Consider the following 13,090-nt stretch of genomic DNA (forward strand, 5'->3'; position numbering starts at 1 on the left):
AATTCAATTGTAAACCACCCATTAACCAATTTTATGTGGAACACCAGCAGTCTCAGACAACACATGAACGAACTACACTACATCCTTATTGAAAAAATATCAACATCGCACTAATTTCGGAAACCCATTTCACTACTAACACCCGCGCCAAAATCTATGGATTGAATACTTATTACTCGCGTCACCCCGACGGAAATGCTCATGCAGTTTAAGCAATTTACATAAAATCTAGCATACCCCACTACCCACTACCCTCCTATTTCTCACTGTATATATACTAGCATCCAGCATTTCAATAGTTATTCATAATAACATACCTAACACTGTCACTGCAGTTTATGGCCCTCCAGGTCTCATCACCACCCTTGATCACTTCTTAGACTATTTTTCCACATTAGGACATCTCTCCAGTAGTCATTCTAGTAGCTGCTAAACTTTACCCAGTCCTACTTAAGAGAAAATAGTTGAAAACCACCTTTCTCCTTTCTCAGTGCCTTTGCCTTTCAAAGCCACCACGAATAAATAAATTATATAGTAATAAAAATCCCTGTCAACAAATCTCTAGATCACAATATATTTACCAATATCATTGTAAAAAAATCTATCACATAAAGTTATAATATACTTATCCTACTTATTTAATGCCTTTTTTAGATTGTTTATATCATATTTTCCAACGGCCTGGAAACACTTTATCATAATTCTTATTCTCAAACTGAACAAACCATTCGAAAATACAGCATCATATAAATTTTTTTCCCATCATCTTAAAAATCTTAAAAAAAGTCTTCTAAAAAGTTTCCTCTTCATTTCTACCACAGCCAATATTATTTTACATATTTAATTCGGCTTCAGAGTCTAAAACTCACTAATTCACCAACTACACAGCAGCGTTGACATATTTTCAACACTGGAAAAAAAAAGTTCTACCTCACCGTCTTTCTCGACGTCTGCCAGGTCTTTGACCGTGTCTAACAAGACAGACTTCTCTTTAAACTAAACAAGTTCTTCCCTGCTTCTTATTTTTAACTATTAAAATCTTATTTATCAGACCACTTCTTTGTTCGCCTCAAAAAAAAACTATTCTAATTGCTATCCAATTAAAGCAGGCGTTTCACAAGAAAGTGACATTGCCCTCTTTTTATAATCTGTATTCACTCATGATACCCCAAAGAAATTTTATACTTTCCTTGGAATATACGCTGACAACACTTAAATCAGTAGAAAATAAAAATAAGCGAAACAAAATCCACTCACGTAACTCTCACATTATGTAATTCTGACTGCCCTCCTATCGCGTTCAATAACCTATCATCAACAAACAAGGTTAAGTACTTAGGGTAACCATTTAATAAACGTTTTCATATGGAGCTCGCACCTAAAACTAAAGCGAAAACAAATTAACTCTGGACTGCATCTCCTGAGACCCCTTTTGAAATCAAAACTCTTCTTAACTAATAAACTTACAATATACAAATCGATCATCCGTTCGGTCTGGCTCTACGGCATCCAACTTTGGAGTTCTGCTATGCTATCAAACACCCTGCAAGTATTTCAATATATTTGCCTCCACTTAATAACCTATGCCCCTTAGTATGTATCCAACAAAAATCTGAATCTACCAGCATTCAACGAACTGTCCAAATCCTATTATATCAAATTCTATTCAAAGTTCTACACTCATCCCGATCCATTAGTTAAAATTCTATTTGCTGACAATTTCATCCCCAGAAGGTTCAAAATTGAAATGTTCGTGTTCGTTGACATTTTCGAAAGTATCAATAGAATAATTGTGATTCTACCAGGGACCAGAACCATAACCGAAAAGAACCGGTACTGGAACCGGTTAACCTTTAAAATTTAGAAACCGTAATTGAAACCGGAAATTTTATTTCCAAAAATTTAAAACCGTAACCGAAACCTTAATTATAAAAGGGTTGATTTAGGTCAGTTATTTAGACTAGTAAAACTATGGTAATGACTATTTTGTTTTTCCATTTGTTGGTTTAGAAAAAAAAAGTCATATCTTTTTATGTTTTTATTATTTTGTGTTGTAAATTGTATTAGTGTAATTCATATAATAAGTAAATTTATAACATTATTATTATTATTATTTTTGTATGTTTATTAATATATATTATTATAATATATATTACTATTTACAATGAGTATATCATCTATCTTGTCTATTAAGTATTAAATTTAATTAATGTTTATAAAAAATGTATAGCTACAACAGTAGCCAGTATTCACTTTGATTCCTAATTAAAATTAAGTTTTAAATTAAAGATATTTATTTCATCAAATCATATTTCACAATAATACAAAATATTTTACAAATTCTTACTATGAGTTGGAATAAAATAACTTAACCTAATTCAAAAAAATATAATAGGCTGATATACCTAATATATATTTAATATATTTATAATTATTTTTTTTAACTATTCATAATACTTTCTATTTTCATGAAATTAAACAATTACAATTTAAACAAAAATAAATAAATGATTTCATATTATTTTTTAATAAATCTCTAATAATCAGAATTAACCGAAATTAACCGGTTCTAGAATTCTTAATCTTTTAAAATACCGAAACCGGAATCGAAAAGTCCATAGATTTGACAGAGTCTAGAAAATGTAATAAAAAGTTATACATATACTCACATATATATTGTTAACTAATGAAGATAAATTGAGCATAATTTAAAAAAAAAAGTTGTACAAACCATTAAATATTAAATGTTGACAAAACGATAAAAACCACAAAAATTAAATACATTTTTGCAATAAAAATTTCATAACATTTTCAGTTTTTATACTTAAAACTTAAACTTTAAAATCAAAACACTAATTTTTTATTTAGTTTTTTTTATAGCCAACAATAAAAAAAAAAAATTACTGAAAAGATGCAAAAAATGTTATAAGCGTTATAAAATAAAAATTTGGCAAAATCGAAAATATTAGTTATTTAGGTAAAGACATTTCATAGTTTCGAAATATTTTAATATTTTTGCGATTTGTAAGTAATTAATATTTTTGATGTTCCTTCATTTTAGATGCTTTTTTTTATTGCGAAAATAAGAACATAAAGTACAATGATACGCTCAACTCATATTATTTAAGAATTTGGTTCTTTTACTTTATTATCCATCTTTAGAAATATTAAAGGATTTACCCGACCTCTTTAGCTCAAAATCATTTTTACGAGAGCTATATTACATTTGTGGAGTTTCTTTCGACTCAGGAATTTCACTCTTTACTGTGCAAGTATTACATTATTTTAGAAAAATAAATATTTTAAATTATTGTTTGTATTATAAATGATTACAAAGTTAGTACTTTGCGGTGGTATGAAAATATTTCTGAGAAACATTGTTTTATTTTATTTGTTCTTATGTCACATAAAACTTACCAGTTAGAAGATCCGTAGACGATTTACAACTTTTATTAGTTTGCAGTTAAACTAGTTAAAAGTTAGCGGTAATCATTTAAGGTGGTCTGTCTACGAAATCAATATTTTACGTTTGCTATAAAATGGTTCTAATATTTAGACGCTTAATTAGAATCTTAATAAACGTTATAAACGAATATTTATTTCTAGTAAATGATTGTGATCAATGTGTAAAGCGTATAAAATGATTAATAATGAAGTAATATGTTCCGCTGACGGGTTAGGTATTACTCTGCTATGCCAATTTTCGAGGGAAGCATAATGGAGAAACGCGTGAGAAGTTTCAAAATAAATCATTACCCGGAAAAGTATTTATAGCGTATAAATATATAAGACAAATTATTAAAAATAACAACGACATACATGTATAATATATTACACTTTGTTCAAGACAAGATCTGACGACGTATATACACATATTGTTTATATTTGAATTAATATGTACAATATACATACATTATATATATAATATGTGCGTTCAGAGGTACCAATTTTTCGCATTATATCAACAGTTCTGGCGGTTCCCTCTGAAACGAAATACCGCTCGAGACGAAAACGACCACGCCGATTATATGATGTTAAATACGCTGGAGCCGAAGGTTACTATATTAAAAAAAATAATAAAAACAACAACAGTAATATTAAGCACGGGAAGTGGTTTATTGTTTATCTTGCGTGCTAAGAGATATCGAATGATAAAAGCTGAACATTTTTTCTCGTCTCTTTTTACGACTGTATAATACATGCCGCGTATTACATTTTATTTGCGCACAATGTAGACATAAATATAATACAGTTTAATGCAATATGTCATACATAAATATTTAATGTAAGTGCACTGGAAATATTGCGGTGAACTTCATTTAATGCGTTATTATGCTTTTTTTTTTTTTTTAATAAAAGAACTTTTAATAACTCAAAAACCATTAAACAAGATGACCACAAAACGCCAAGTAAATTTGTGTCTCATTTTATGTACAGAATAATAACACGGATTTTTTATTTATAATCGTAGAAATCCAGTGACGTACGGAGTTTTTAAGTGCCTAGTCTGAATATTATTCTGTGGTTATGTTCGTGAAATTCGTCTTAATTTAAAATCATGTAATGACTACGAATGCTGCCTTTTGATATTTTGAGAGATCAAATAAATTTTTTTAAAAATATAAATTAATGTTATGGCTATATAAGAAAACAAGTGCAGATACACCAAGGATAAGGGATTAAACCAGACTATTTCTATTGCTAAATAATTTTGGAATAAAGCAAACAATGGTCTGCAAAATATGAAAAATTATTATTATTTTTTTCTATTAAAACAAAATGTTAAACATAATTTACCGTAGATATATTATATATGTACATACTATACCACAATACCTATATGGCTATATGCGTAGGCAGTTGTCAATAACTCCTTTTTGATTTTTATTACCGCGAAATGACCCATCTATGTGATTGATATTGATATGATTTTTGATTAAGCGTGTGATTTATTGTGTTTCAAAAGTAAATTATTTCACGTTTCAGATGAAATAAAAAAGTTAAATACCAAACATTTAAATTGAATTAAATCTTGTGGGCAATAGAGCACACACGTTGGAATATGGCCATCGTATACTACGAATCTAATTCTCAATGTACACATCTGAATTTGTGATCGATCATCGATAAGGGTGCAAAATGGTTTGACACGGGGCTTAAAACTTCTTCTCGTTAGAACATTCAATGCGCTCCCATAGAAATAAGAGTATAACGATCAATAAAACCTTATTTAGGCACGCGCATTCATTACATATACAGCTATAAATAAATACTGCAAAGTGACTTTATGAAACGGTAAGCTTTATAAATTATAATTAAATAACAGACCGAGTGGTGGTATTTATGTGATACACGTTTCCATAATCTAATGTAAATCCTAAATCGGCGGATTGCACAACATATCAAGTTTCTGAATGATGGTTATTAAAATTAACGACCTAATATCGAAAACTAAAGAATTTCTACTTGGTATATACAACAATAATATAATATACACACACTCACACACGCACACATACACACTTATATCACGAAATACATTCGTATCAGCTATTATTATTAAAAAGAGAAATGATCATTTTAAGGATATAGAGTTGCTGACCATGTGTGTTCGTTTGTTATTTTAACGAACTGAAAATAAAAAGACTTGTATTGACCGTACAATTGCGACACGAACCGACAGTATACATTACAGGTATATATATATATATATATATCTTATTTTTCCAATTTAAACGTTTCCCGACGTTATAAACGTTGTAGAAAAAGGACATGTGTCCGCTCGTATACATTATACTTGTATGAAAAAAATGTATACGTCCTTCTGACATCGCTTGGTCAACGCGCGCTTATGACCTAACCACATATTATTCTCGTAGTATCGAAGCAAATAATTTGAATTTAACACTATTATATTAACCAACTTTTATATACATTTTTGAACTCAAATATGCAAATTTTCAGTGAACAGCGGTGCACGCATATACTACGAATTGCTTTTTAATTTGATTTTTTTACCAAGTACTCGAAATAATAATTTTTGATAAAAGAGAAAATATATATTATCATATTGGATATGAAAGCCTAGCACTGTTCGAGCGCAGTATATATCTAAATTTGTCATTAAGTTTCAACAAACCTTTCGTTTTGACTATTCAAACTCCATTTTGGAGAAAAAAAATTCAATTGTTAGTTGATGTATCTGTTATGCTCTTTTAGATTTTTGTGGCTATAACTATTATTATTTTTTTATTTTTAAAATTTTAATGTAAGTACAATACAAAAGTCACAATACTATATACCCATACAATCCATATGGAATTTTTAGAAAATACGATTGTAAAACTCCATTTTTTAAGAAAACACAAAATTCTTAAAACATAATAAAATACTATTTTGAGAAATACCTATATACATATATATTTATGAACTTATATATTTTATATTGCTTCTTCAGAATAACACTTTACCCGTTTGCTCGAACGCGTAAGACTATTCAGAGAGTGTACAATATAAAATATAAATACATATTCTTTACATGAATGCGATTGCTCCGTATATTATACATTGCATTTACTTACATAGTTCAACACTGAATACTATGAAATTGACGAGATTTGATTTATTCCCATCGAGAACAGCTGGGTGCAAATATAACAATGGAAATGGATAATATTGAGTAGATGTTTCCAATGAATAAGAAAATGTACAATATCTTGACTTTTGAAGCAAAGACATGATGCACAAAACGGGTGAAATATAAATAATAATATTATATGTTATATGTTATTAGAGCCTTTATTTTTTGGTTTAATTGTAATAATGCAATTTGATAAGTTTCATTATCAGTATTTTAATATTATATAATTTTTTAAATTTTTTTATATTTTTTATTTTATAGAACTGTAGTATGATTTATAACCAATAGTGTATTTGAGGGGGAGGGGTACACTGACTTTTTCAGCTTAATATTTTACATATACTTGTTAAAAATATGATGAAACCTGGTTGTAGGTCACACATAGTCCCATATATTGTATACTAAAATGTTCATATACGCCAAGAAAATACTGTATATATTTTCAATTTTCATTTCTCAGTAATAGGTAACCAATGATCAAAGAAGTAATTACGTACAAACATAAAGTTAAGTAAACCACCCATAATATCCGATACAAATAAGATACTTAAAATGTTTATAATAAATGTGTGAGAAAAAGTAACAGCTGACAACAGCTCAAGTAACAGTCGAACGAAACAAAAAAATTGTTTTCACTCTACGATTACGTGTATTTTCATCTTCCCACGTGAAAAAGTTGTACACCCACATTTTTTATTTTTCAATACATCTCTGATTATAACTTAATAATTGTAATAATTTTTCACATTTTTAGTTCTATCGTCACAGTCGCAGAATACGCGTTATTATAAGTTTTCTTGTGGAAACACAGTTGAGTAAGTTTTGCGTTATTCGAAATACAAGCATTAGTAGTCAACTTATTTCAATACTTGCAAAGCTCCGGCACATCGAATGCCTTAAATCAATTCGAATTGAATAATAAGTGAAATATTAAAAAATGCCATGAAATGACAACAAGTTATTTTATGTAGAACTGTAAATTATATAAATGATTAAATTATAAAATTATAAAAAAAATATAAACTAATTGTTATTAATATTTTTAATTTTAAAACCGATCCACCAATCCTGATCCTATCTCACGGTTAAGCTGTTTGTTTGCCATTGATACCTACACATAAGCCGGTTTATTTTAGAGATCATGTTTTCATATTATAATCATACATCGATGACTCGGCAAATTTCAACCTTTTATAACAAATAATAATATCACACAAGGCAGTTATAACAATTAAATATAGTACATAAACTCATTACATGAAAACGACGTACATTACTTATCACATTTCTATGTATAATACTACGTACACATATGTTTTTGTCGGCATTATTATTTTTAAGGAGATGACGTAAGTGTATACTCAAATCACATAAAACGTATAATTGTGTACGTATTATGCATACATATAACCGATCCTCATGCAAAATAGTCTTAATAAAATTTACAACAGTACATTATGTTAGTAAATCACAACAATGAAAAATATAAAATGCTCAACAATAATGTGTACTTGCCGACCGTAGTTAGACATAATATAATTCATTTGTCAGTATAATATGTACAACTATAAGTATATGCTGAAACGTATATAAACAGATAATATTATATATTAATAATAAATAATAATAATGCATATTACTATGCGTCTACATTATGTCTATGCTACACTATATACGATGAAAAATAAATACGTATACGTATAACAATATATACGAATCATGTTTTGAAATCACGTACACCATTATTTATAAATGTATATATATTTGCAAACTTGAAAACTTCTGTATCATTTGGTTAATAATAAACACACCAAATACTGTAACTAAAACCCACAAAAAAGACACACTTGTAGTATTCAATTTCGTCTTTCTTTGCATTTCTCTCAAAAATGAGTATTACGCCAGTGTAGGAACAATGCATCGTATTGTTTGATAGCCTGCAAAATAATGATGATGATGATGATAGTAATAATAATAATGTTACGGCAATGAGACACAGACAAATATTACCTAACGTTCAAAGTGAATGAACATGTAGGTGCAAGCATGGAGTCATCTTTTCGTACCTATCTTATATTAACATAATATTTTTGTTTTACGAAATTGAGAAATAGGTACCTAGATATTCAGATCAATAGTTTTGATGGCGTTCGTTTAAATAATTTTATTTTTAATTTGAATCCAATATGTTATTAATTTTTGTTTCTATAATCAATAATTCAAAATCAAATTTAATCAGACAACAATATATTATGTAAAAATACAAAAAAACATAAACATTATCAGTACATGTTTCTCTTTTCAAGTGACCAAAACTCTAACCGATTTCACGTGCCGATTCCGCCGTTATCGTAAATTAAACAAATTGTATTAGTTCTGATATATTTTATTAATATAATATTCTTAATATTCTGAAATACAATGTAATATGGGGACACATTGTCGGGGTCCCGATCAACAGGCTCAAATAATCGACTGATCGGATCCCGAGAATACAGTGGAGCTGGTTATTATATTTACAAGTACAATCATGCAAGAGGTCGTTGACAATAATCGGAATAATTCAAATAAGTTTTCGTCAATATGCCAACGGATCCGGAACATCTCGTCGATATATAATGGTAATTATAGTTGGGTATGTGTAAATATTTAAATACCTACAATCGGGAGTACAAAATATGTCTTTTCTAAAGTTTGGAGGAAGAGGATCAATGGCTTCCTGTGTTCCTTCCTCCTATTACTCACGTCACTGCTTTAGAGTAAGTAAAAATAAAAACTGAAAATTTTCATATATCATATACCAAGCAGTTTTTAATAATTTTTATTGTAGTTTTCAAATAAGCAAATTAACTTACTTGCAGTGTAAAAATAATTCAATGTGTCAATCAATAACATGATGGATATAATCTGAATATAATTATAACTGGTAAGATAATGGTGGCAAAAGTTCGTCCTTCGTCCCTACGGTCCTCGAACTGAATAATCGTAATGGGTATACTGAGTATTAAAGAAATTATAACTCATTTCTTTAATAAAACGATTATAAGAAGAGCTTCAGCACAAAAATATACCGTTTATATATTATCCTATTCTTAGTTTAATTGTCAGTGGAATTTTTTTTTTTATCAAACTGTGTAAAATTTTCTTGTTTGACGAAGAAGAATTTTTTTTTTTAACCAAATATTTAAAACATGTTCTATCGGAATCCAAAGTTTCATATTGATTGGATGCACCAATTTTTTTTAATGAATATTTTTAATATTTTTAAAGTTGAAAATAGATGTAAAAATAGTTGATTCCGTAATAATTGTTTACAAATTTAATTAACGCTTATAAAATAAAATCCTGGCTATCGATTTTTTAAATTTTTGCAGTATCGTTAGATAAATAAGGTGATATTAAATATTTAAATTCAGTATCTAAAAATAAAAATTGATCGTACAAAAATTTTTAAAATTTAATAAACTAAATAACTAAAAAATCTGAAAAGCCCTGTTTATACGCTTTTTACTAGATTTTTTGACAGTTTTCCTCGCGCTTGAAAAACTATTGAAATTTTTTAAAAATTTCCTCTCTAAAGTACCACTTCAGTCTTATTTTGAATTTAAAAAGTTGCTAGATTTTTGGACCCGTATTTTTATCCAAAAAAGTGTTTACAGAAAAAATAAATAAACATCATTAATTCAATTAAAATTTAAAATGTGTTAAAAATTATTTAGATGTGTTCAACAGCATTACAGTACAAGAAACGTTATAACTTTTTTGCTTGACTAATTTCATTCAAAGAACGGGGTAGATAACTACAATATTTTTCTTTTAAAGTTTGTAACTTTAAATTGTTATCTTAAGAGTGTTAATTTAATCCGAGAAAGTAAATATTATAAGTACTCATTTATCAAAGTCACTAGAACATTTAAACGTGATCGAATTAAAATATATTCTTCTTCCATAACTCATGCAAAAAAAAAAAGAAAAAGCTCATGCACTTTATCGAAGACAATATCGTGATAGATCCATATATGTGCCGATAATCATGACTATACTTACAGTGCATGACCGTTTTTATACTTTGCAAATATAAATAGAAATCGAAAATCGAAATGTAAATTAATCTTAGGACGTCTTTTTCGTACATTTCGTACACACATTACATAGGAAGCAGTGACCGTCATCGATAACAAATTAATGGATGGATCATTTGTAAGCTTATCATACACGAGCCGTAGGCATTAATCGGAAGATGGTATAAATTTATATTATATTATCTCGTGTGAGAATGAATGACACGGACAATTTAATCGGTTAACTATGTTTCTTTTACTTTCAGTTGAAAAATACCACATACCCTACCTCTTGTGTTGAATATTGACTTAGCCGTATGTCATTGTTCGCAGTTCACAACTGATATAACACATTATTTTGACTTACTCATATTTTATGCGACTCTTAATCTCATATTGTCATATGGAACAGAAAAAAATCTGTTGAGTAACTACTGCTGTTGTCAAGAAATTTAAATTTAAATATATATATATGCAGGGAAGAAGGGTTAAAAATATACTAAAATCGTTCTTCATTTTTTTTCACTTCATCTTTAGATACACACCACGGCATTGGGTCTTTCTTGTATTCAAACACCGTTCCTTAAAACACACGCACATAATACACTCTGCCCCGTATTATCATAAATAATAATATAACATAAAAAAGAAAACTGTATACTTATAAAAAATGTATATAAATATATAACAAATCATTGGACCTTAAGTGCACCGGAGTGGCGCCAAAATCATAAAAATATAGTCGGCGAACGAAGTGCATTTGAAAAGCTTCATTTTCGTCCCCACGGCCCAATCCCGTTTATATGGTCTGCTACAGTGCTGTTATATATGTAGTCGGTAATATAATATAATAACTTTTCATTACGCACTTTGAACGAGATTTTTCAAACGAAAGTAGAAATACGGGTGTACGACAACTAGGTTCGAAATGGTAGATCAGCTTTAGCTTTTAGTTTGAGTTTAAAATCAAGTATCGACATAGATGTACACGATACAGTCTTGTTTTCAGTTAATTATGAAAACATTTAAAATTATAAAATACTAAATATACTTATTTAGGTATTTTAAAATGTAAGCGAAAAACGTATTGATGTTATTCTTGGACACATACAAAAAATATACACTAATCCGAACGGTGGTCTATAAACAAAAAGAAAAAAACTGGCATATCAATCAATAGATTTAAGGCACTGTGCTACGGCAAATCATTATTCAATAAGCTGATAACAATGATAGGCAACCTATATTGTTTCTGAAATTTGGATAATTCAATGAAGTTTGCAATTTTATCAACTTCGTCTATGCAATCATAATAACATATTTTAATATTTTCTATAATAAATTTCTAACAATAATATGCTATATAGGTGAAAAAAGGGTATTCCTATATTCGTAACCGTATATGTACTACAGATATTTTTTGAAGTCTCATATTATTCTTTTCGAATGTTTAATGTTTGAAAATATATTGACTCAGAAGTACATTGGACGATATAAAAATAATAACGGCCCACATTTTATTTCGAGTATGTAGAGTAACTATAAGTCGTTTACATATACTGTCTATGTAGGAAAAAATTAATATGTTTAACGGAAAATATTTAAAAACACGTTATTTATTTTACGAATAAAACTTTTGAAAATTCAAAAATACCACAGAAGAATAATTTAAATAAAATATTTTGCAATTTAAATCTCTTTTTTGTAAGCCACGCCAAATATACGTCAAGTTAATGAAAAATTATACGCGGGATATTTCATTCTTGGAATTCAATTCTTTTTCCAATAAAAATCGTATAAATATGCGTAACAAAAGCGCACTTCAATTTTGACGACCAAAATAGTATTAAAAATTGTAAATATGCAAAATAATTCTAAAAAACATTTTTTATAGAAGCATGTGAGAATCATTTTTTCGTTTTACTTTGGTCCATCCAAAATTGCATCCAAAATGAAAAGGCACTACATGCAGGCGTGCTATAAATTCCGAATATCATAGTTTGTATTATAATAATGAGGATAACCCCACACAGGTCCAGTATAAAAAACAAAAGTGAAAAAACAATTGAGAGAGTTGGATTAGGGGTTTTATCCAACGTGTTTATCCAGGGCCTTATTTGAGGGGTGGTTCGAGAAGGTAATAGGCCCTCCTAAAATATTTAAGGGAGCGGTCACATTAAAAAAAAAAAAAAATCAGTTTTTTTTGCATTCCCAATGGAAAGTTATTGATAAATGATAAATACGAGTAAATAAAATTATATGGTATGAAAAACAATTATAATATTGTAAAATGTATATATTATTAAGTAGCATATACAATGCACGTATACGAGTATATATTTAAAAGTATTTTTTGGGTAGATATAGGCAGTGGCGTAGCCAGGGGGGG

This window comes from Sipha flava, unplaced genomic scaffold (genome assembly GCF_003268045.1).
Source record: "Sipha flava isolate LNK unplaced genomic scaffold, YSA_version1 223_pilon_pilon, whole genome shotgun sequence".
Classification (NCBI taxonomy): domain Eukaryota; kingdom Metazoa; phylum Arthropoda; class Insecta; order Hemiptera; family Aphididae; genus Sipha; species Sipha flava.